Source organism: Hyla sarda, chromosome 11, assembly GCF_029499605.1.
Source record: "Hyla sarda isolate aHylSar1 chromosome 11, aHylSar1.hap1, whole genome shotgun sequence".
NCBI classification, from domain to species: domain Eukaryota; kingdom Metazoa; phylum Chordata; class Amphibia; order Anura; family Hylidae; genus Hyla; species Hyla sarda.
Genome location: NC_079199.1, coordinates 70250179 through 70275237, shown reverse-complemented (window position 1 = coordinate 70275237; position 25059 = coordinate 70250179). Strand labels below are relative to the sequence as shown.

Below are 25059 nucleotides of genomic sequence, written 5' to 3'. Positions count from 1 at the left end.
GCATTGATCTGACTTTTTGATCGCTTTTTATTCATCTTTTCATGATATAAAAAGTGATCAAAAATACGCTATTTTGGACTTTGGAATTTTTTTGCGCGTACGTCATTGACCGTGCGGTTTAATTAGCAGTATTTTTTTTAAAATCGGACATTTACGCCAGCGGCGATACCACATAGCCTTCTCATAAATGGCTATCCGGCAGCGCAGACTGCTTCAGCTGCCGCCGGATAGCCGTTTACGGTTCCCTGTGTGCTGCGGTGATGGTCTCCTACCTGTCCTCGGGGCTCCGGACCGTCCTCTTCGGGATTCCCTGCATAGCCGGCGCTCTCTATCGTTGTCATCACGTCACCACACATGCCGTCCCGTCATCCAATAGGAGCGGCGTGCGTAGTGACGTGATGGCGGTCACGTGAGAGTGACGTTCCTGACCAGCAGAGACGGTCCGGAGCGTCGGGGACACCACGGGGACGCGGCGACAGCGATGGAGGGCGACATGCAGGGCAGTGGTGACGAGCGGTGACGGGTCCGGAGCGGCGGGGACAGGTGAGTACAACTTTCCTAAACGTTACATTGCACGGATCCCTCAACATACGATGGTTTCAACAAATGATGGTTCATTTGGAACGGATTACCATCGTATGTTGAGGGACCACTGTGTAGATATCTATCTATCTATCTATATACAGTAACCCCCCGACCTACGATGGCCCCGACATATGATAAAATCGACATATGACGGCCTCTCAGAGTAATAACGTCACCAGAAAGCGAGGCCCGGACCCTGCAGAAGATGCGCAAGACACTGGAGGATCGCGAAGAAGACACCGGAGCAACGGGACAGCATCGGGAGCCCCTGGGACAGCATCGGGAGCGGTGAGGACCTGGTCCGGAGCAGCGGGGACAGGCGAGTACAGCTTCCTATACTTTACATTGCACGGATCCCTCAACATACGATGGATTCGACAAACGATGGGTCGTTTGGAACGAATTACCATCGTATGTTGAGGGACCACTGTATATATATATAAATGTTAATACATTTTTTATGTAATTTTTTTTTTAAAGTCAGTGATAAAGAGACCAAAGTGACACTTCACAGGTTTTGAACGTCTATTCATTTAGCTTTTTATTGACCGTGTCTGCACGCTGATTGGTTTCTTAAAAAAATAAAAATTAGATTCATGCCAACAGGAGAACCACCTATACCACTTTCATTTATATATATCTCCACTCCTTGGTAAAACTTTACGGACATTTATGTATCTTTTTTTGACCGTCTACGTTACTACGTAACTACGGCTCCCGCCTCCCAGTCACATGTTGGTTTTGTCCCCCTCCTTGTTTGTACCGGTACGTCCTCAGTGCGGTCAGCCCTGTTGTGTGGAGTGCTTTGTTGACGTACATAAGCCACCTGAGCAGTGGTGGGCTGTCACAATCCTAAAGAGAGGAGGAAATACAAACGTGACACAAAATGGGCGGAGCGCCACGATACGTGTTGGTCGCAGAGCTAAAAAAAAAAAGAAACAACAATTGGACGGGACAGACGCATAAAGGACCGGAATAAAAGCTTAAGTGGGCGTGCCGAACACTCGCTAAGTGGGTGGGGTTTCGTCTATCTATTGGAGCGGCTCAGTATGCAACAGGATAGCCCGTGTGAGGTGAAAAAAAATGAAACCCGTGAAAACATCGGACCGCTCCTCCCCTTCGCTCTCCGAAGTTTGCCGAAGCTAGAGCTTGGCGGCTACGTCGCGGACCCACGCTTCGACGTCTCACGTAGCCGTCTGTGTAGGGAGGGGGAAAAAACGTAAACCGGAAGTGGGATTAATAAGGCTGCTGGCACTTCCTACTCGCTGTATGAGGAGACTGGAAACGGAGGAGAAAGGAGTAGAAGCGGCGGAGCTGTGACTGAGTGGCTGCCACTGGTGAGTATCTAAATTTTCACCTTCATCCTGGCGAATGTGTTCGTTTCCACCGAAAGTTTTCATTTGCCGGCCTTTTATGTGAACCTCCGTCTGCCGCACGGCCCTGACTTCTTAGCTCATCGATCCTAATGTGGTTTGGGTGTTCTTCTCTCGCGGGCAGTTTTTGTAGTTTGGACGAGGGCAGTGGTTTCAAACTGTGGCCCCTCAGATGTTGCAAAACTACAATTCCCAGCATGCCCGGACAGCCGTTGGCTGTCCGGGCATGCTGGGAGTTGTAGTTTTGCAACATCTGGAGGGCCACAGTTTGAGACCTCTGATTAGGGAGTCACAAATGCTTTAACTCTTAGGGCAACACCACAACTCCCAGCAGTGTAATATCTAGACAGACCTGTTGTCATCGCTCATATCGCCTTCATCCCTGCGTGTGGAAATAAAGTCGCTATATTCATCTACAATTGTATGTAGTCTAGACTATACCTTGACACATTGTATCAGAACGATAGGATATTTTTGTGCTGGTGTGTTTAAGAGTTTTAACAAACCCTCAGATTTGCAAAAAAAAAAAAAAGTCTCTCCGTTTGCGGACAGCAAATAAAGATTTAGAAAATGGTGCTGACTACATGCCAAGTATACTAGAAAGTAGCAGTGCTTCCCTTCAAAGCAGTGTTTCTCAATCAGGTTGCCTTCTCTTGCTGCTGTCTGGGCATGCTTGGAGTTGTTTTGCTTTTCCACACTTCTGAAAGGCCAGCAGTTTGTAGCAATCGTGGAAAGGGTTACAATGGATTCATATCAATAATCCAGGGAGTCTGTGCTGCTAAGCTGGTCCTGTTCTGAAATACAGGAGTTTTCTTTATATACAACTCGAGTTAGTTCATTGTAGGAGTGTGTGTGTGTGTGTGTTCCATTATTGTCATCACCATTGTAGCTTTCTAGAATGTTTGACATTTGTGCTGCTTAATCCAAGTAGTCCATATTAGTAGGTTCTGTCTTCCACCTGGACCCCCTCTTGGACCTCCAGAGATTTTAAGGACCACATGAATGGGGCAGTGTTTTAGTTCTCTTCATAGCCAGGTAGCTGGGGTTTTATGTACACTAAATAATAGGAGACTCCTTCATTTTCAGGATTTGTGTGGGTTGGAGTACGAAAGGCCTGTCCCCCACTAATTAGTCATGACTGTCTCTGATAATATACCATTTATTTATGGAAATATCCCTACATATCTGTTGAAGTCAGATAATCTGAATATGGGCTGCATTCCTTTACCAGTGAAGGGAAATCCTACTAGTCCATCTGGCTGCTTCCTCCTGTTATGCCCTTTAAAGGGGTTGTTCGCTGCCCTGCCTTTCGGAGCTCCGCTCACAGTGTCCAGAGGTTCATTACTCCGAACGCTGTGCGCGGGCTTCCGTGTTCGTGGCCGCCGGGTGTGACGACACACCCGCCCCCTCTACCAAAGTCTATGGGAAGGGGGCGTGACAGCGGTCCCGCCCCCTTCCCATAGACTTTCGTTGAGGGGGCGGGCGAGACGTCACGAGGGACACGGCAGCCCGCACACAGCGTTCGGAGTAATGAACTTCTGGAGCGGAGCTCTGAAAGGCCGGGCAGCGCACAACCCCCTTAACGGTTGTTATGCTTTGTGCTGTCTGATAAGTGTGTTAACACTGCAAACTTCATCCTGCTGTCATAGAGGGCAGTGGTTGTGTTTAGAGATGAGCAAACTTTTGAAAAATTTGATTTGGACGAATTTTCCGAAAAAGTTTCGATCCCAATTTTTTTGCGGCAAATCTATATTAAAAAAGGCTATTTCTAGCCTACAGACAGGTATAGAACACTTTGCTGTGTTCTAAAATGCATATGGAGTGTGCTGGGGTAGTGAAATAATACTGTTGTTCAGAGTAACATGCAGATTATCGGCATCACTTTTAGAATCACTGCCGCACAGCAGCACAATGACAGAGCCTGGTGGTGGCATCAGTGTGAGGAGACCATATAGTGGGTGAATGACATAGCGTGAAGGTGTTGGCAGCATCACTAGGCCTTCACAATCCCTAAGATTAAAAGATTAATTTAGAAATTTAAACCAAAGATTTTGGATAGCGGGTGCTACCTATGAGAAAATTAGAAATACTCAGGCCCAGCAGTGCCATCAGTAAACCATATATTGCCTGAATGACACAGCCTGGAGTTGGCGGCTACATGAGGAGACCATTGTATTCTCAGATTTTTTTTTATTAGAAATTTTAAATCAAACTTTGAGTGTCCCGGACCCCAGCGTGTGGGTACAAAGGACCAAATACAACAAGCCCCCACAGGGCTCATGTGGCTGTGAGATGTAGGCGCAACGTCTCCATTCCCCTGACCGGCCATTGTTTCCAAGACTTTTCACCAAGGCAAACCATGTGAAGAACAGCGTGACACCACCATGCCCTGCACACATGGTATGCTGAAGGGCCACTGAGACTTGTCCGGGCAGTGGAGGCTTAGGACACAGTGGAGGATGTGGAGGCGGAGTAGCACACTGTCACAGGACCAACGAACTGACAGAGTGTAACAGGGAGCAGCATGAGTACACACCAGGGCTTCACAATCCCAAAGAAAAAACAACCATTTTTAAATTTTTTGAAGAATATTTAGAACAGTGGGTACTACCTATATATTGCCTGAATGACACAGCCTGGAGTTGGCTGAGGAATGAGTACACACCAGGGCTACACAATCCCTAGGAAAAAACACAACAATTTCTGAAGAAGATTTAGGACAGCGGGTGCTACCTATATATTACCTGAATGACGCAGCCTAGAGTTGACTGCAGCATGAGGAGACCATTGAAATGTGTTTTTTTTTTATTTATTTATTTTTTATTTGAAATTTAAATCAAACTTTTAGTGTCCAGGACCCCGGCGTGTGGGTACAAAGGACTTAATCTAACATGCCCCCACAGGGCTCATGTGGCCGTTTGATGTAGGTCTCCATTGCCCTGACTGGCCATTGTGTTTTTTTTTTCTTTGTTAAATTTTTTTTTTTTTGTTTAAGAAAAAGCGCATATCCAAGAGTCCAGAAGACTCTATAATGCAGGACTGTGGACCACAAAAAGACATTCTTCTCTAAAGTAATGTTTTCTGAAATAAAGAAGCAGAGTTCATCCCCCTCCGTAGTATTTTTGAACATTTTTATTAAAAAATCACACACAACAAGTGTTCAATGGTGTAATGGTTATTAATTATTCTGGAAATTTCGAGAAAATTATCAGAAAATGTGAAAAAAAACAGTACCCAATAGGGTTTAATAACCCCATACACTGCACCATAAATGTTGAAATTTAAATTAAGCATGTATCTATTTCAAAAATCCTAAAATTAATGGCCCAAGCCCAGAAGCATCATGAAGGAAAGTAGTTTCTGAAAGACACAAGAGCATTCAGGAGTAGGAATCACCAGTACCAAAGAGGCTTTCATAACACCTTACATTGCATGATCAATCGAGAGATCAAGCAATAACAGGTGTGTGATGCCCTCAGATGTCCGGGGCTGCATGTGCGCTACACTGAACAGACCAGCGTATGTCTATCCTTCACTGACAGGTGCGGGTAACCCGCTGAGCCCCGTTTGTAATAGGGATCGGGGATTGCAATTATTTGCCATGAAAGAAGAATTCCAACTAAGTGCGGGTCATAAGCTCGGGTTCATTAAGTCCCTGCCCTTTGTACACAACGCCTGTCTCCACTACCGATTGGATGGTTTAGTGAGGTCCTCGGATCGGCCACGGCGGGGTAGGCGACGGCCCTGACAGAGCGCCGAGAATTTAAAGAGCATTGTTGAAATTTGCATTAAGCATGTATTAGCTACTGCTACACTTCCAAAAATTTAAGGCCCAAGGCCAGAAGCATCAGTGAGGCAAGTAGTTCCGGAAAGCTACAGGATGAGTCAGGAGCAGGTTTCATAACCCTAATTGATAACCCAAGAGTGTTTCGTAACCATAATTGGGAAGTGTTGGTGTAGCAGTATGGTCAATCTACTCTGAGGCATCTGGCATTGGTGGCTGGAAATCCTGGCTGATCCATCCCTGATTCATCTTGACAAAGGTCAGTCTCTCCACATTTTTCGTGGTCAGACGAGTTTGCTATGTATTTTTTTTTCCCCTTCCTGGGGCCCTGATGTCTTTACCTATGTTGGGACGTGTGGGACTTTTTTAACTGCTATTGGTTTTTCTTTGAGCAGCATTACTTGTGCCTTGCAGTGTCTGGATTACATGGTGTTTCCTCAATTATAATGCAAAACATCTATCTAGTCCCTGATTTGTACATGACTACCTTAGTTGCTTTCTTAACCCCTTAACGACGCAGGACGTATATTTACATCCTGCGCCAGCTCCCGCGATATGAAGCGGGATCGCGCTGCGATCCCGCATCATATCGCGTGGGTCCCGGCGCTAATCAATGGCCGGGACCCGCGGCTAATACCACACATCGCCGATCGCGGCGATGTGCGGTATTAACCCTTTAGAAGCGGCGGTCAAAGCTGACCGCCGCTTCAAAAGTGAAACTGAAAGTATCCCGGCTGCTCAGTCGGGCTGTTCGGGACCGCCGCGGTGAAATCGCGGCGTCCCGAACAGCTGATCGGACACCGTGAGGGCTCTTACCTGCCTCCTCGGTGTCCGATCGACGAATGACTGCTCCGTGCCTGAGATCCAGGCAGGAGCAGTCAAGCGTCGATAATGCTGATCACAGGCGTGTTAATACACGCCTGTGATCAGTATAAGAGATCAGTGTGTGCAGTGTTATAGGTCCCTATGGGACCTATAACACTGCAAAAAAAAAAAGTTAAAAAAAGTGTTAATAAAGGTAATTTAACCCCTTCCCTAATAAAAGTTTGAATCACCCCCCTTTTCCCATAAGAAAAATAAAACAGTGTAAAAAAAAAAAAAAAAATAAACATATGTGGTATCGCCGCGTGCGTAAATGTCCGAACTATAAAAATATATCATTAATTAAGCCGTACGGTCAATGGCGTATGCGCAAAAAAATTCCAAAGTCCAAAAAAGCGTATTTTGGTAACTTTTTATAACATTAAAAAATGAATAAAAAGTGATCAAAAAGTCAGATCAAAACAAAAATCATACCAATAAAAACTTCAGATCACGGCGCAAAAAATGAGTCCTCATACCGCCCCGTACGTGGAAAAATAAAAGTTATAGGGGTCAGAAGATGACATTTTTAAACGTATACATTTTCCTGCATGTAGTTATGATTTTTTCCAGAAGTGCGACAAAATCAAACCTATATAAGTAGGGTATCATTTTAACCGTATGGACCTACAGAATAATGATAAGGTGTAATTTTTACCGAAATATGCACTGCGTAGAAACGGAAGCCCCCAAAAGTTACAAAATGGCGTTTTTTTTCGATTTTATCGCACAATGATTTTTTTTTCCGTTTCGCCGTGCATTTTTGGGTAAAATGACTAATGTCACTGCAAAGTAGAATTGGCGACGCAAAAAATAAGCAATAATATGGATTTTTAGGTGGAAAATTGAAAGGGTTATGATTTTTTAAAGGTAAGGAGGAAAAAATGAAAGTGGAAAAACCCTGAGTCCTTAAGGGGTTAAAGGGGTTGTCCAGTGGTGAAAAACTTGTCCCCTATCCTAAGGATATGGGATAAGTTTCAGATCAAGAGGGGGGGTCCGACCGCTGGGGCCCCCCCGCGATCTCCTGTATGGGGCCCCGGCTCACTGGCCAGATAGCGCTTGTTGTCCACCGCAGGAAGCGGCGGCCCACGCGCCCCTTCAATACAACTCTATGGCAGATATGGCAGAACCGGAGATTGCCGAAGGCAGCGCTCCGGCTCTGCCATAGAGTTGTATTGAGGAGACATGTCAGCCACCGCTTCGTGCGGTGGTCAACACGCCCCGTTCCCGCAGGCTGTCTGGGCCCCGTACAGGAGATCGCGGGGGGGCCAAGCAGTCGGACCCCTCCGATCTGAAACTTATCCCCTATCCTTAGGATAGGGGATACGTTTTTCACCACTGGATATCTCCTTTAAAGGGGAACTCCGGTGGAAAACTTTTTTTTTTTCCTCTGTAGTATTCAGAAGCTAATAAGTACTGGAAGGATTAAGATTTTTTAATAGAAGTAATTTACTGTTTAGCTTTCTGGCACCAGTTGATGAAAAAAAAAAAAGAGAATTTCACCTGAGTATCCCTTTAAGTTGTTCTGTTCTTCCTCCTGTAAGTAACATGTCTAGACCACAGGTTATTACCATACGGCTCATCCTTAAGAAAAATAAGATTTGGTGTTCTTATTTAACCCCTTAAGGACTGAGCCCTTTTTCACCTTAAGGACTCGGCCATTTTTTGCAATTCTGACCACCGTCACTTTAAACATTAATAACTCTTAAATGCTTATAGTTATCATTCTGATTCCGAGATTGTTTTTTCGTGACCTATTCTACTTTAACATAGTGGTAAAATTTTGTGGTAACTTACATCCTTTCTTGGTGAAAAATCCCAAAATTTGATGAAAAATTTGAAAATTTTGCATTTTTCTAACTTTGAAGCTCTCTGCTTGTAAGGAAAATGGATTTTCCAAATAATTTTTTTTTTATTCACATATAAAATATGTCTACTTTATATTTGCATCATAAAATTGACGAGTTTTTACTATTGGAAGACACCAGAGGGCTTCAAAGTTCACCAGCAATTTTTCTAATTTTTCACAAAATTTTGAAACTTGCTTTTTTTCAGGGACCAGTTCAGGTTTGAAGTGGATTTGAAGGGTCTTCATATTAGAAATACCCCATTATAAAAACAGCACCCCCAAAGTATTCAAAATGACATTCAGTCAGCGTTTTAACCCTTTAGGTGTTTCACAGGAATAGCAGCAAAGTGAAGGAGAAAATTCACAATCTTCATTTATTTACACTCGCATGTTCTTGTAGACCCAATTTTAGAATTTTTGCAAGGGGTGAAAAGGAGAGAATTTTTACTTGTATTTGAAACCCAATTTTTCTCGAGTAAGCACATACCTCATATGTCTATGTAAAGTGTTCGGCGGGTGCAGTAGAGGGCTCAGAAGGGAAGGAGTGACAAATGGTTTTTGGGGGGCATGTCACCTTTAGGAAGCCCCTATGGTGCCAGAACAGCAAAAAAAACACATGGCATACCATTTTGGAAACTAGACCCCTCGGGGAACATAACAAGCGGTAAAGGGAACCTTAATACCCCACAGGTGATTCACGACTTTTGCATATGTAAAAAAAATTAAAAAAATGTTTCCCCTAAAATGCTCGGTTTCCCAAAAGTTTTTTACATTTTTAAAAAGGGTAATAGCAGAAAACCCCCCCCCCCCCCCCCCCCCACAAAATTTGAAGCCCAATTTCTCCCGATTCAGAAAACACCCCATATGGGGGTGAAAATTGCTCTGCTGGCACACTACAGGTCTCAGAAGAGAAGGAGTCACATTTGGGTTTTTTGAAGGAAATTCTGCTCTAGGGGCATGCCGCATTAAGGAAGCCCCTATGGTGCCAGGACAGCAAAAGAAGAAAAAAAAAAACCCACATGGCATACCATTTTGGAAACTAGACCCCTTGGGGAACGTAACAAGGGGTAAAGTAAACCTTATTACCCTACAGGGGTTTCACAACTTTTGCATATGTAAAAAAAAAATAAAAAGTAAAAAAAAATTTTTTACCAAAAATGCTTGCTTTCCCAAAAATGTTACATTTTTAAAAAAGGGTAAAAGAAGAAAATACCCCCCAAAATTTGTAACACAATTTCTCCCGAGTATGGCGATACCCCATATGTGACCCTAAACTGTTGCCTTGAAATACGACAGGGCTCCAAAGTGAGAGCGCCATGCGCATTTGAGGCCTAAATTAGGGGCTTGCATAGGGGTATTCTACGCCAGTGATTCCCAAACGGGGCCTCCAGCTGTTGTAAAACTCCCAGCATGCCTGGACAGTCAGTGGCTGTCTGGTAATACTGGGAGTAGTTGTTTTGCAACAGCTGGAGGCTCCGTTTTGTAAACCGTGGGGTACCAGATGTTTTTCATTTTTATTGGGGAGGGGAGGGGGGCTGTGTAGGGGTATATGTAGTGTTTTTTATTTTATTTTTTGGTAGTGTAGTGTTTTTAGGGTACAGTCGCACGGGCGGGGGTTCACAGTAGTTTCTCACTGGCAGTTTGAGCTGCGGCAGAAAATTTGCCGCAGCTCAAACTTGCAGCCGGATACTTACTGTAAACCTCTGCCCATGTGAGTGTACCCTGTACATTCACATTGGGGGGGACGGACATCCAGCTGTTGCAAAACTACAACTCCTAGCATGTATGGTCTATCAGTGCATGCTGGGAGTTGTAGTTTTGCAACAGCTGGAGGCACACTGGTTGTTAAACACAGAGTTTGGTAACAAACTCGGTGTTTTGCAACCAGTGTGCCTTCAGCTGTTGCAAAAGCTACAACCCCCAGCATGTACGGACAGCGGAAGGGCATGCTGGGTGTTGTAGTTATGCAACAGCCGGAGGCATGCTACTTTGGCTGGGGATGCTGGGGATTGTAGTTATGCAACAGCTGGAGACACACTGGTTTGCTACTTAACTCAGTGTGCCTTCAGCTGTTGCAAAACTACAACTCTCAGCAGTCACCGACAGCCAACGGGCATGCTGGGAGTTGTAGTTATGCAACCAGCAGATGCACCACTACAACTCCCAGCATGCACTTTAGCTGTTTGCGCAAGCTGGGAGTTGTAGTTATACAACAGCTGAAGGTACACTTTTCCATAGAAAATGTGCCTCCAGCTGTTGCAAAACTAGAAGTCCCAGCATGCCCATAAGGGCATGCTGGGAGTTGTGGTGGTCTGCCTCCTGCTGTTGCATAACTACAGCTCCCAACATGCCCTTTTTGCATGCTGGGAGCTGTTGCTAAGCAACAGCGGGAGGCTGTCACTCACCTCCAATGATCTCAGTCCCTCGTCGCCGCCGCTCCTGGGGCCCCGATCCCAACATTGACGCTGGGGATCGGGGTCCCCAGCTCCTGGGGTGCACGTCCCGCACCCGCTCACGTCCTCCGGAAGAGGGGCGGAGCGGGTTGCGGGAGTGCCACCCGCAGCAGGCGCCCTGATTGGTCAGCTGGGAAACCGGCCGACGAATCAGGGCGATCGTGAGGTGGCACCAGTGCCACCTCACCCCTGCTGGCTATGGCTGTTCGGGGCCGTCAGACGGCCCCGAACAGCCTGTAATTCCGGGTCACTGGAGACCCGATTGACCCGGAATCTGCCGCAGATCGCTGGACTGAATTGTCCAGCGATCTGCCGACATGGGGGGACATAATGACTCCCCTGAGCGATGTGCCGCGATGCCTGCTGAACGATTTCAGCAGGCATCCGGCACCGGCTCCCCTCCAGCTAGCGGCGGGGGTCGGGATTTGACAGGACGTCCTGCGTCCTTAAGGGGTTAAAAGCTTAGGGGAGCCTCTATAGCTCATAGCTAAAGTTTATAGATGCTAACAATTGCTTTTACTGTTGGTGCTCATTTGGATCTTAGATGACTGGAGCGCTAGAAGGGTAAATTGACTAGATGAATTTGCTGCATATTCTCTGCAAGGAAATCTCATCTAGACATAGCAGAACATTTCCTGACTTGCAGTGCAGATTTTAAAACACATTTTTAATTTTACTGTCAAGTTATGAGCAAACCAAGGTAAAGCCACACTAGACTATCAGTCCAAATGTATCTACGATTTAAGGGTCTCTGGAGATTTTACTCGCCTACCCTGTCAGCAAGGGCATGTCCCATGTTGGGATCCCATTCTTTATTGTATTCCCATTTGAAGAAGTTATCCCCTATACAAAGAGGGACAGTAAGCCTGCACTCATTTATTCACTTTGGGATAAAACATTGCTGAGTTCAGTGGCCCAATAGAGATTGAACAGTTCTTGCCATGCATACACTTTTACTTTGGTGGCCATTTTGTCCATTGGGAACACCCTTAGTTTAACCTCTTAAGGACCAGAGTTTTTTCCGTTCTTGCACTTAATTTTTTTCCTCTTTATTTAAAAAATCATACCTCCTTCATTTTTGCACCAAAAAATCCATATGATGGCTTATTCTACTTTTTAATGACATCAGTCATTTTACCCAAAAATCAACGACAAAACGGAAAATAAATCATTGTGCGACAAAATTGAAGAAAAAAAAACACCATTTTGTAAATTTTGGGGGCTTCAGTTTCTACGCAGTACATTTTTATCGGTAAAAATGACACCTTATCTTCTATAGGTCCACAAGATTAAAATGATACCCTACTTATATAGGTTTGATTTTGTCCTACTTCTGGAAAAAAGTCATAACTATATGCAGAAAAAGTTATACGTTTAAAATTGTAATCTTCTGACCCCTATAACTTCTTTTTATTTTTCCGCGTACATGGTGGTATTAGGGCTCATTTTTAGCGTTTTTTTTTTTTCGTGATCTGAAGTTTTTAGCGTTACCATTTTTGTATTGGACTTTTTGATCGCTTTTTATAAAAAAAATTTCATGATATAAAAAGTGACCAAAATAAGATACTTTGGAATTTTTTTGCATGTACGCCATTGACAGTGCGGTTTAATTAATGAGAGATTTTTATAATTCGGACGTTTCCGCATGTGACGATACCACATATGTTTTGTTTTGTTATTTTTTTATGGGAAGAGGGGGGTGATTCAAACTTTTGTTTAGGGAAGGGGTTAACCCCTTAACGACGCAGGACGTATATTTACGTCCTGCGCCGGCTCCCGCGATATGAAGCGGGATCGCGCCGCGATCCCGCATCATATCGCGTCGGTCCCGGCGCTCATCAACGGCCGGGACCCGCGGCTAATACCACACATCGCGGATCGCGGCGATGTGCGGTATTAACCCTTTAGAAGCGGCGGTCAAAGCTAACCGCCGATTCTAAAGTGAAAGTGAAAGTATCCCGGCTGCTCAGTCGGGCTGTTCGGGACCGCCGCGGTGAAATCGCGGCGTCCCGAACAGCTGATCGGACACCGTGAGGGCTCTTACCTGCCTCCTCGGTGTCCGATCGACGAATGACTGCTCCGTGCCTGAGATCCAGGCAGGAGCAGTCAAGTGTCGATAACACTGATCACAGGTGTGTTAATACACACCTGTGATCTGTGTAAAAGATCAGTGTGTGCAGTGTTATAGGTCCCTATGGGACCTATAACACTACAAAAAAAATAAAAAAAAGTGTTAATAAAGGTCATTTAACACCTTCCCTAATAAAAGTTTGAATCACCCCCCTTTTCCCATAAAAAAATAAAACTGTGTAAAAAAAAAAAAAATATATATGTGGTATCGCCGCGTGCGTAAATGTCCGAACTATAAAAATATATCATTAATTAAACCGTACGGTCAATGGCGTATGCGCAAAAAAATTCCAAAGTCCAAAAAAGCGTATTTTGGTCACTTTTTATACCATTAAAAAATGAATAAAAAGTGATCAAAAAGTCCGATCAAAACAAAAATCATACCGATAAAAACTTCAGATCACGGCGCAAAAAATGAGTCCTCATACCGCCCTGTACGTGGAAAAATAAGTTATAGGGGTCAGAAGATGACATTTTTAAACGTATAAATTTTCCTGCATGTACAGTATTTATCGGCGTATAACACGCACTTTTTAGGCTAAAATTTTTATCCTAAAGTCTATGTGCGTGTTATACACCGATACACCCCCAGGAAAGGCAGGGGGGGAGAGAGGCAGTCGCTGCCCGCTTCTCTCACCCTGCCTTCCCTGGGGTCTAGAGCCCTGCTGCCGGCCCTTCTCTCCCCCTAGCTATCGGCGCCGCTGCCCGTTCTGTCCCCCTGACTATCGGTGTCGGCGCCCCACTGCCGGCGCCGATAGCCAGGGGGAGAGAAGCGGCGCCGACAGCCAGGGGGAGAGAAGGGGCAGCGGCACCCATTGCCGCTGCCACGTTGCCTCCCCCCCCATCCCCGGTGGCATAATTACCTGGGTCGGGTCCGCGCTGCTGCAGGCCTCCGGCGTGCGTCCCCTGCGTCGTTGCTATGCACGGCGCAGCGCATGACGTCAGTGCGCCGCGCCGTGCATAGCAACGACGCAGGGGACGCACGCTGGAGGCCTGCAGCAGCGCGGACCCGACCCAGGTAATTATGCCACCGGGGATGGGGGGAGGTAACGGGGCAGCGGCGCCGGCAATGGGTGCCGCTGCCCCTTCTCTTCCCCCTGGCTGTCGGCGCCGCTTCTCTCCCCCTGGCTATCGGCGCCGGCAATGGGGTGCCGGCACCGATAGTCAGGGGGACAGAACGGGCAGCGGCGCCGATAGCCAGGGGGAAAGAAGGGCCGGCAGCAGGGCTCTAGACCCCAGGGAATGCAGGGGGAGAGAAGCGGGCAGCGACGGCCTCTCTCCCCCTGCCTTTCCTGAGGGTATATCGGGGTATACACGCGCACACACGCACCCTCATTTTACCATGGATATTTGGGTAAAAAACTTTTTTTTACCCAAATATCCTTGGTAAAATGAGGGTGCGTGTTATAGGCCGGTGTGGTATACCCCGATAAATACAGTAGTTATGATTTTTTCAGAAGTGCGACAAAATCAAACCTATATAAGTAGGGTATCATTTTAACCGTATGGACCTACAGAATAATAAGGTGTAATTTTTACCGTAATATGCACTGCGTAGAAACGGAAGCCCCCAAAAGTTACAATTTCGTTTTTTATTTCGATTTTGTCGCACAATGATTTTTTTTTCCGTTTCGCCATGCATTTTTGGGTAAAATAACTAATGTTACTGCAAAGTAGAATTGGCGACGCAAAAAATAAGCCATAATATGGATTTTTAGGTGGAAAATTGAAAGGGTTATGATTTTTAAAAGGTAAGGAGGAAAAAACGAAAGTGCAAAAAACGGAAAAACCCTGCGTCCTTAAGGGGTTAAAGGGGTAGTCCGGTGGAAAACTAATTTTTTTTTTTTTTTTTAAATCAATTGGTGCCAGAAAGTTAAACAGATTTGTAAATTGCTTCTATTAAAAATTCTTAATTCTTCTAGTACTTATTAGCTGTTACATTCTACAGAGGTAATTATTTTCTTTATGGAACACAGTGTTCTCTGATGACATCATGACTACAGTGCTCTCTGCTTAGATCTGTCCATTTTAGGAACTGTTCAGAGCAGCATATGTTTGCTATGGGGATTTTCTTCTACTCTGCACAGTTCTTAAAATGGACAGAGAGGTCAGCAGAGAGCTTTGTGTTCCAAAAAATGTTTTTCCTCCGTAGTATTCAGCAGCTAATAAGTACTAGAAGATTAAGATTTTTTTAATAAGTAGTTTACAAATCTGTTTAACTTTGTAGCACCAGTTCATTTAAAAAATTAAAAAAATAAAAAAAAATCCCACCCTTTTAAATGATATTTATTCACTTTATTTATTTATTTTTTTGCAATATTATAGCTCCCGTAGGGGGCTATAACACTGCACACACTGATCTTTTACATTGATCAATGGTTTATCATAGGAAAACATTGATCAATGATTCTGCCACTTGACTGCTCATGCCTGGATCTCGGGCACTGAGCAGTCATTTGGCGATTGGACAACAGGAAGCGGGTCCCTCCCTCGTGTCCTACAGCTGTTCGGGATGCCGCGATTTCACTGCGGCGATCCAGAACAGCTCCCTGAGCTAACCAGCATTAGTTTATTTTCACTTTAGACGCAGCGTTCAACTTTAAAGGCCGCGTCTAAAGGGTTAATAGCGTGCGGCACAGCGATCAGTGTTTGATGGCCTGAATTGACATCTGTGTTCAGGTCATCAGAACAGTGGTCAGGCTTGGACTTGCTTGTGCTAGGGTGCATGTACACCAAGTTTTAACGTAGTTATGTTTTGAGGTCCGGTCAGAAAACCGGATACGGGTCAAAAAATTAGCTGACCGGAGTAAAACGGTGCCTCCAGTCGGCCCATTAAAGTCAATGGATTAGGGCGTCAGTCAGGCTGGGGTACGGGAGTGCGTGGTTTTCCCCCAGCCGAATCAGCACCCATAAAGTTAAAACGTGGTGTGCATGCACCCTTAAACTGTCTTTAGACCAGGGCTACATGGTAACTTGTCAGGTGACTCTAATATCTCGGTGTCGCATGCCATGTTGGTCAATGGTGTTGAGACAGTTGCAAAAAATCACCATGCACCAAGCATCACAAAGCCTCAGGCTTTATTTTGGTCAGTATTTTAAAGAGGCACTGTCATTGTTAAAACATTTTCATATATTGCAGGACTCGTTATAATGACATTTCACAATATACACCTGTTAAAAAAAATTTACGTTTTCAACTGAAATTCAAGCTCAAAATAGCCACCACTAGGGGGTCGCCTGTCTTTTAGCCAGACAGACTAGTCTAGATTTTACAGCATACTGGATACCGGCCGTAAAGCATACCGGTATCCAGTATAGGAGATTTCTATTGTGTATGCAAAACTACAGATAAAGGATGTGTGGACATGCTGAGAGCTGTAGTTTTAAAACAGCTGGAGGCGACACTGCTCTAAGGCTGGGTCCACACTACGTTTTGTCCCATACGGGAGCGCATACGGCAGGAGGGAGCTAAAAGCTCGCGCTCCCGTATGTGACCGTATGCGCTCCCATATGCCATTCACTTCAATGAGCCGACCGGAGTGAAACGTTCGGTCCGGTCGGCTCATTTTTGCGCCGTATGTGCTTTTACAACCGGACCTAAAACCGTGGTTGACCACAGTTTTAGGTCCGGTTGTAAAAGCGCATACGGCGCAAAAATGAGCCGACCGGACCGAACGTTTCACTCCGGTCGGCTCATTGAAGTGAATGGCATACGGGAGCGCATACGGTCACATACGGGAGCGCGAGGTTTTAGCTCCCTCCTGCCGTATGCGCTCCCGTATGGGACAAAACGTAGTGTGGACCCAGCCTAACACAGTTCTTTAGTAACAACTGAAGCTGCAGTGTTTGTAAACTATAACTCCCAGCATGCTGAAATAGTCAAAGCTTTCTCGGACTCCTGAACGACAAAGAAGTTGATCAGACATTCAGGAGTCTGTGAAAGATGAACGACACACATAGCGACAGCTATGCTGATTAGCATCCAGCTTTACTAGGAGAAGATAAAACAGATAGAACATGTATTCATAAAAATGCTGTACTTTTATCTAAAAAAAAAATCCTTGCACTAATTTTATAAAGATCTATTGTTATATTTATACATTTTATCCTGTTATGAATTCACCATAATGTCTTCTGATTACTGCAGGCAAACTCCAAGTATCTTCCTCAGACACATGACACAGCATAAAACCAGAGAGGAAAGGGGTACAGAGTACTGATTGGCTGACTGCCCAGGCTTGCTCCTGTGAGGGAGACAGACTGACACGCCCCCTCCAGCCTGCACAATGAAAAAGTAACTCGCCAGCAGATAAATGCTTATATCTCTGGATATATAGGTCCGAGACACATAAACATGATATGCACATGATCAGGATTGGGTCCTGAGTAAAATTTCACTTTTTTTCTTTTGCACTAGGACAGGTACGCTTTAAGCCAAAACCAGGAGTTGAACCAACACAGTGAAACTTGAAAAATGGCTTAAAAACAGACCGTTAGGCGCCCTTTACATATATCATGTAGAGTTTTCCTCACTATAGAAATGTGCTAGAAGGAAAGGGATTATAAAACTGATCCCATTTATTTGTATGGGACAGTTTACATTCGTTTGGCGCTTACATTTGGACACATGATGGACGGACAAGCTGCGTGGGTGCCAGACAGAGGCTACATTTCTTCACCTGAAATGCACAATTTATGGCTTCCTGATAAACAACTGATGTACTGTGGCATCAGTTGCGGTCAGTTTACTGAGCTGGACTCTGGATATATGTGAACCCAGCCTTAGTTGCAGTCACATTTATTTATCTAATTTGCGCCAAGTTTCAGGCTAAATTTGTATAAGGAGTGGTTTGGCAATGGTGGCATGGGGCATTGTCATTCTCACATATAATTCGATTGCTGAGAGGACATTGTGAAGTACAGACATGTGCTTTAATATATCGGAGTCTTTGTAGTTGTGCAGTTGGGATCATTTTAGCCTGAATTTACTAATGTCAACCCGACTTTTTTTTGTCGGGTTGTGCGACCAAATTTGTGTCGCATAGCCCATGCGACACAAATTTGGTCGCAAAACTCGAAAAAATATATCACTCGGAGTGTTTTTTAAACCCGTCAAAATGGGCATGGTTATCACAAAATGGGCGTGTTCCCGACAAAACAGAAAAAACACTCAGAGTATGAGGAAAAACTCACAGGAAAACCTGTGAATTTTTCTTCACTAAAACCAGACAGCTCTGAGCTGTTGGGAAATTACTGAAATACTGAATCCTGAAAATTACTGAATCCTACCCCCATCATGTAACAGGGTCCGTACCATGTTGGGGGTAGTAGTACAGGGGCTAAGGGGTTGATCACATTGGGTCTCACTTCTGAGACCCGATCCGATCAAAAGTTATTAAGCAGGGGAGTGGGCGGTATGCTCCGCTCCCAGCGATGTACGATGTATTTCACTTTCATTTTCAAATTCCCCGCCGGGATCCTTGAATGGTCCGTACTGAAGAGCCATTCAGGGATCCCTGCGAGCTGCGGTGGGGAAAGATATATAGAATCGCTGGAGGTTTTGTATATGTCCCCACAGCTTCTATATATTTCACCCCCTGCTTCGCCATATGTCTTGTCCCCCGCCGCAGCGCGTGTGTACATATATACCCCCCCGCAGCGTGTGTGTGTGTGTGTGTATGTATGTGTGTGTAAAATATATATATATATATATATATATATATATATATATATATATATATTCCCCTGCACAGCGCTATTATATACCCCCCGCAACGCATGTGTACACACACACATATATATATATATATATATATATATATATATACCCCCCCGCAGCGCATGTGATATATCCCCGCACAGCGCTATCATATACCCCCGCAGCGCATGCAGATATATATTATATATGCCCCCCGCACAACGCATCTATATACGTATGCCTCTGAAGTGCTATCAATGACTAATGCAGTGGTCTCCAGCTTCCGGACCTCCAGATGTTGCAAAACTACAACTCCCAGCATGCACGGACAGGTCTGCAAGCTGGAGACCACTGCATTAGTCATTGATAGCACTTCAGAGGCATACGCATATAGATGCGCTGTGCGGGGGGCATATATAACTTATATCTGCGTGCTGTGCGGGGGGTATATATATATATACACATGCGCTGCAGGGGGTATATGATAGCGCTGTCCGGGGGGCATATATACAATTTACCCTGTGACACAATTTCCAACCCGTACGGCACATTAGTAAATCAGGGAGAAAAATACACTGAGTAAATGAAGAAACATTCAGAGATAAACCCGACACTCTTAGTAAATGAGGGCCATTGTGCGTAATTTATTGTATGATAAGCCACTGAACGGCAGTGGGCTGACCAGAGGATATGTGTCAGATTCACTGGGTAATCCAATGAAGTGATAGAAAAAAAATCCTGAGCTACTGTGACACAGGAGGATGAGTGCTGCTAACATACACCCATTTTCTCCATGCCGAGTATATAGTTTAAAAGGACATGCCTTAGCGTTTATCACATGTAACCTAATCCTTACACTTGTTCTTAATCACTTCCTTCTGCATTTTTCTAAATGTCAGCAAGGTCTTTGGGGGTGGGGCGTGCGCTGAATACTAACCTGAATGTACAGCTACCTTTATCTTAATTTAGCCTTGTGCTGTGTGTATTGAAGTCAGGTCAGCAATTGGCAGCAGGGGTTGTTCTACCTACCTTGAGTTAAATTTGTGTGTTGGGTGTCTGTACTGCTTTCATCAGCCCTCCGTGTTTGCTGTGGTTGCACTGCTGAGCATCCTGGCATTTGGCACCTTTCTATGTGCACTAATCTTTAGTCTCTCCGTATCTAGAGTCACAGTCGACAAGATTAATCTATAAAGATTCCTATATTATTCTTTTATTAGTCATCTTTCTAATATTTGGCATCTTGTATTTAAAGGGAACCTGCCGCAAGCAATTTTGACTTCATACTGTTGGCACCATAGTGTAGGTCATTTAAGGCTGCCTTCACACCACGATCTGACCTTCCGATGACCAGATAAGATTTCAGGCGATTTGATCTTCTGAAATCGTATCTGTTCATTTTCTCAGGGGATGAGATTTTTGACTCTGACTGAAAATCGTGGCAGACCACGAATTTCAGTCCGAGTCAAAAATCGGCTCCCCTGAGAAAATGACCAGATCGTAGGCACTAGCTGACTACGATCAGGTCTGCAGCCCCATAATAGTTAATGGCTCCGTACCTGTCTGTATCTATCCATTCAGATACGATTTCAGGCGATTTGAGCTTCCGAAATCATATCTGTGCATTGGAAGGTCAGATCATGGTGTGAATGCAGCCTTATATGTACTACAACCATACTGGTGCTATGACTGTGTGAATTACACTTCTCCTGCAATGGTTCTGGTGCTTGCTGCATGTAAAGTAGCTGCCTGCATGTGACCATAAAGTCACTGCTGTAACTCTTCCCAGTACAGACACACCTACCTCCTGCTCAGTGAATGAGAACATTCCATTAGTTTAAAAAAAAAATATTTAAATGGATAGATAACATCTTTTTTGTAAGTAGTTAATTATAAGGCAGTGTTTCCCAAACAATGGGACCCCTGCTGCTGCTGCAAAACACTGGGATAGTGAATGGGTCTGTTTGACTGCAGGGGGTCCAACTTCTGGGACCCCCTGCAATTACACTTTGGCTGAGCGGTTCGTCAGTGCTGTTCAGCACGAGTGCATCTTAGGCTGTGGGGTCGGAGCGCTCGAGAGAAGAAAGCCACTGGTGAGTTGTGGAGAGAGATGGCCCTTGAGGGCAAGGATATCGAGGGCAGTTGCAACGGTCAGACACCCCATGATCAGACACTTATCCCAAAGTCCAGTAAGCAAAAGATTTAGAGAGTATATGATGCAAATTAAACATTTAGAAATTGAATCTCTTTAGCAGTTTCACATACAAACACTTGACACTTACTGTCCCAAAATGATGTGTGTGTAAATATATGGGAGGGACAGCCAGAGAAATTCATATGGAGAGCATCATGGTGTAGAAAGGGGTGGTGGCAAGATGGGGACTGTACTTTGCTACCCTCATGGGCTGCTGAAGCACCTTTCACTCTTGCTGTGCTCAGAAGGAGCACATAAGAAGCAACATGTGAAAAAGTAAAGAGTACCACTTTCAGTATATACTCTGCTTATGGTGTATGTTATTTAAGAATATTTCTGATGTCTGCACTGTTAAATTTAACCATGCTTTAATTTTTGAAAAGTAGGAGGATATTATAGGGTCCATTCACGCCATTTGTTTTTTGTTTTGGAGTTCCGATGTGAAAAAGAGTGCAGCAGCCTCCCGTTGTTTTCATTAGCATTCTGCTGCACCATTAACACTAAGGAATTTCAATTGAGGATGTTCTACCAAGCAAATTCCTGATCCCAGACTCCCTGGAAAGAATGAACATGTTCATTCTTTCAGTGGAGTCTGGAATCATGTTCATTCTTTTGGCAGAGACTGTTAGGAATTGCAGTGCTATCTATGATTACAGCACAATTTGATCGGTCCTGGTAATGACTTGTTCTGGCAGCCCGTGCTACAGATGGAATTTCTGGAATATCTCTAGGCAGTAGTACTATTGTGTTAATGAACATTTACGCCATGTTCACACGTCTAGAATTTCCGTGTGGAATTCCGCAGCACCTGAGTTCCATTGTATTGAGTGGCGCACTAGGTAAATTCAATGTCTGCAGAAAGAATGAACCTGTCCATTATTTCTGCGGAATCCACACGAAATACGGTCCTAGCTGTTTGCGGAATGTTCGTACAGAGATTTTCCATGCGGACATTACGGATGTGTGAACAAAGTCTTAATTTTAAATGGAATCAGTCAGCGCATCACCCCGCTAACCCGTTTTTACAGGTGATGCTGAATCTAATGCCGTTTACCTTTTTGAATTTTGTTGCCCTATTCTAGAAAAACCAAAATATTTATCTAAATATGCAAATGCTGGTCTTCAATGTGGTATCCTCTGTAAAGTAAGAAGGAAAATACTGCTTGGATAGGCGCTTCTTCCACGGAGGTATCCTTAGTATGGTAATGCCACAAAACGAGGTGGGCTCAGATAATTGAAAATAAAAAACAGGGAAAAAAAAGTCACAAACACGTTTCGAGCGGAGGGAACCCTCTTCATCAGGTCCCGCTCCTCAAAACACCTTGATTGTGACACATCGTTTCATTTTTGTTCCCGTTTTTTTTCTTCCTTCGATATTCAAAGAAAAGGCTTTAATGCCTGAGTCCACCTCGTTTTTGTGGCATTACCATACTAAGGATACCTCTGTGGAAGAAGAGCCTATTGAGGCAGTATTTTCCTTCTCACCTTACAGAGGATACCACATGGATGACCTGTACCCACCCAGAAGAATACGGTCAACTGCAAGGCAGCATCCCACACCATCTTGTCACAAAAAGTGACAATCAAGTGGATTACGGTGTTGTGCTCGCAGTAAAACACCAAAAGGGAGCATGCTCCCATACTCTTTCCTGTGTTTATTTCATACACCAGGGATGGTGCACAAAGGGGCACATAGTTGCACTTCATGTTTTCTTTTTTTTTTTCTTTTTTTTTTCTCTTTGCGTTAATGCTGGTCTTGGAACACTGGGGGTGTTCCTAGCCCCTTTGTGCACCATTCTGCCTGCCCGACTGATCCCTGTTATCTGGCCAGGTTACAGGACCATCCGGATGGACAGAGTTGTGCACAAAGACCAGCAATTGCACATTTTTATCTATTTACTTAAAAAGGTAACCTACGCTAGATTCAGCATCACCCACACTATTACAATGTATAAGCAGGTATTCCCTTTAGTACGAGAAAGGAAAAAAGGTGACTGGTTCTCTAGGTCTATGGGAATTACTATAGTGATGTCCTGGTGAGATTGGGTAGTGGTGTGGTAGGGTGTTGTCAGTGTGTCTGTATATATGGGATGATGGCTATGGTGGAGTGTTATATAATATGAATGTGATGTATGGTAATGAATGTACTAGAGTGTATGGCTGTGTATGAGATGCGCTGAAATAATGTATGACAGTGTGTGCGAGTGTGTGTGTGTATGATGTGTGTATGGCTGAGGCGTGTATGTTAGTGTAGCTGTGATAGAGGTTAGGTGTGATGGGGGGGGTTTGGGGAGAGGACAAAGAGAAAAAAGGAGAGAGAAAGGAAAAGTAGAATGGTTTGTACTTGGATGCTTAAACAATTTATTTGTTATAAAATGACATACAATATATGGAAAAAGTGCTGGGCCCTAGCACTTATGCTTTCCCATACACAATAAAAAATAATAATGAATAAAAAACAAATTAATATGTATATAGTACTACACTAATAATACCAAGTCAAATAATTATACCATAGAGTCAGTATTCAATAGCCATAAAGTCAGTAGTTCAAAGCACTGGACAGAAGCTCTGCTTCTCAAGTAACCGATAATAATATTAACGTATATTGTCCAGTATGTCCCACTGGACCATGTACCCAATTGGCCAATGCACAGTATCGGTGCTGTGACCGAAAAGAAGTTAGTAAGTTATCCACGGTACTGCGACCGTACTTATACAGGGTTTCCAATGCAAAGGTGAAAGAAACAATCAATTTTAAAGTGAAACAAAGTTATGGAGATAGCGGTACTGCGACCGTGGGGGCAATCTCATCCCGTAGAAACAATGTATCCGATATAGCAATATTGCGGCTGTGATATGAGAAGGATACAAGCCTGTAGTAGTATAGCTGTTGGCGGTGCTGCGACCGCTCTGGATACAGCAGAGCGGGAAAGCCGCAGGATGTACTACGGTCCCGTGGTGGGACAGACAGAGGAGGCCCCAGCAGTTGCAAATGTAGGTAAGCAGATAAGGGGGGGAAGATGTCAGGTACTATTTACCGCTTACCCGGTGCTTCCTGTAGCTTCTGCGGTGTCCGTCCTCTCTGCAGATGAAAAAATTATGCTGTACCGGTCAGCGGTGACCGGAGTTGGTGGTGATGGGCGCGTGTTTGGTCCCAGGTGCGCTAGGATGATTTCCTTGGTCTGTGCTTAGCCTCAGGGTTAGATTAGTTGTTGCAGTGCTTGAGAGTAGTAGTGCTTGACTTGGTATGCTAGGACTAGACGCGTTTCGGACCTGCTAGGTCCATCCTCCGTAGTCTAATGATCTGCTGCCACAATGGGCCTTAAATACAGTCCAAGTATGATTTTGGAGGGGAAACAGAAAAAACAGGGAGGCGGATCCAATTTTGGAACAACCAGCATGGATCCAGGCTCAGGATAGAGAAATGGTGGGAATAGTAGGCAAAGAGAATAGGAAGTAAAGATACACAAAAAGTAAAAAAAAGTGAGAGATGAATAATGTATGTTACATCAGGGGGTATAGTAAAAGTGTGTATGTGGATGTTCTGTTGGTTTTTGGGAATATTGATAATATATAATGAATTGTATTCAATCGTGTATTATGATCTGAGCAGACATAATCAAATAAATATCATAAATGTAATAAATGTTGAAGCATAAATATATGTAGATGGGTATTTTTGATAGTCTTGTGTGGGTGTAACTTTTGTTTGATAATTCCGGTATAGTAGGATATTATTTTCTCTGTGGGGGATGTGTAGACGATAAGTATGAAAATAGATGAGTTATGTGGGGGAGCATAGCTGTAGTATAGAGAAGCTGAAGCTCACTTGAGATAGAGTAAAAATATATTATACATAGTGTGTGTGTGTGTGTGTGTATGTATGTGTGTGTATTTATATATATATATATATATATATATATATATATATATATATATATATATATATATATATATATTAGGGGTGTGAATCGCCAATAATTTGGCGATTCGATTCGAATCGCGATACCAGGGTGGCGATTCGATATATCGCAATATTCCCTATTAAAAGCTTGGGAAAATTTATTCTAGCTGAGAAAGAACAAGATCCCGCGAGAGTTGTCCTGTGAGTGCGTACGTTCTCCTTCCTGTT

At 44.2% G+C, this 25059-nt stretch overlaps 1 protein-coding gene across 1 annotated transcript in view; it reads left to right on the top strand.

Moving 5' to 3' along the window:
- Window positions 1–1122: 1122 nt before the first annotated feature.
- LOC130295251 (ETS translocation variant 3-like) overlaps window positions 1123–25059 on the top strand; it is an 86624-nt gene continuing 62687 nt past the window's right edge. Inside the window, exon 1 of the mRNA XM_056545816.1 lies at window positions 1123–1922. The gene's annotated coding sequence lies outside the window, so the exon portion shown is untranslated. The remainder of the gene's footprint in view (window positions 1923–25059) is intronic.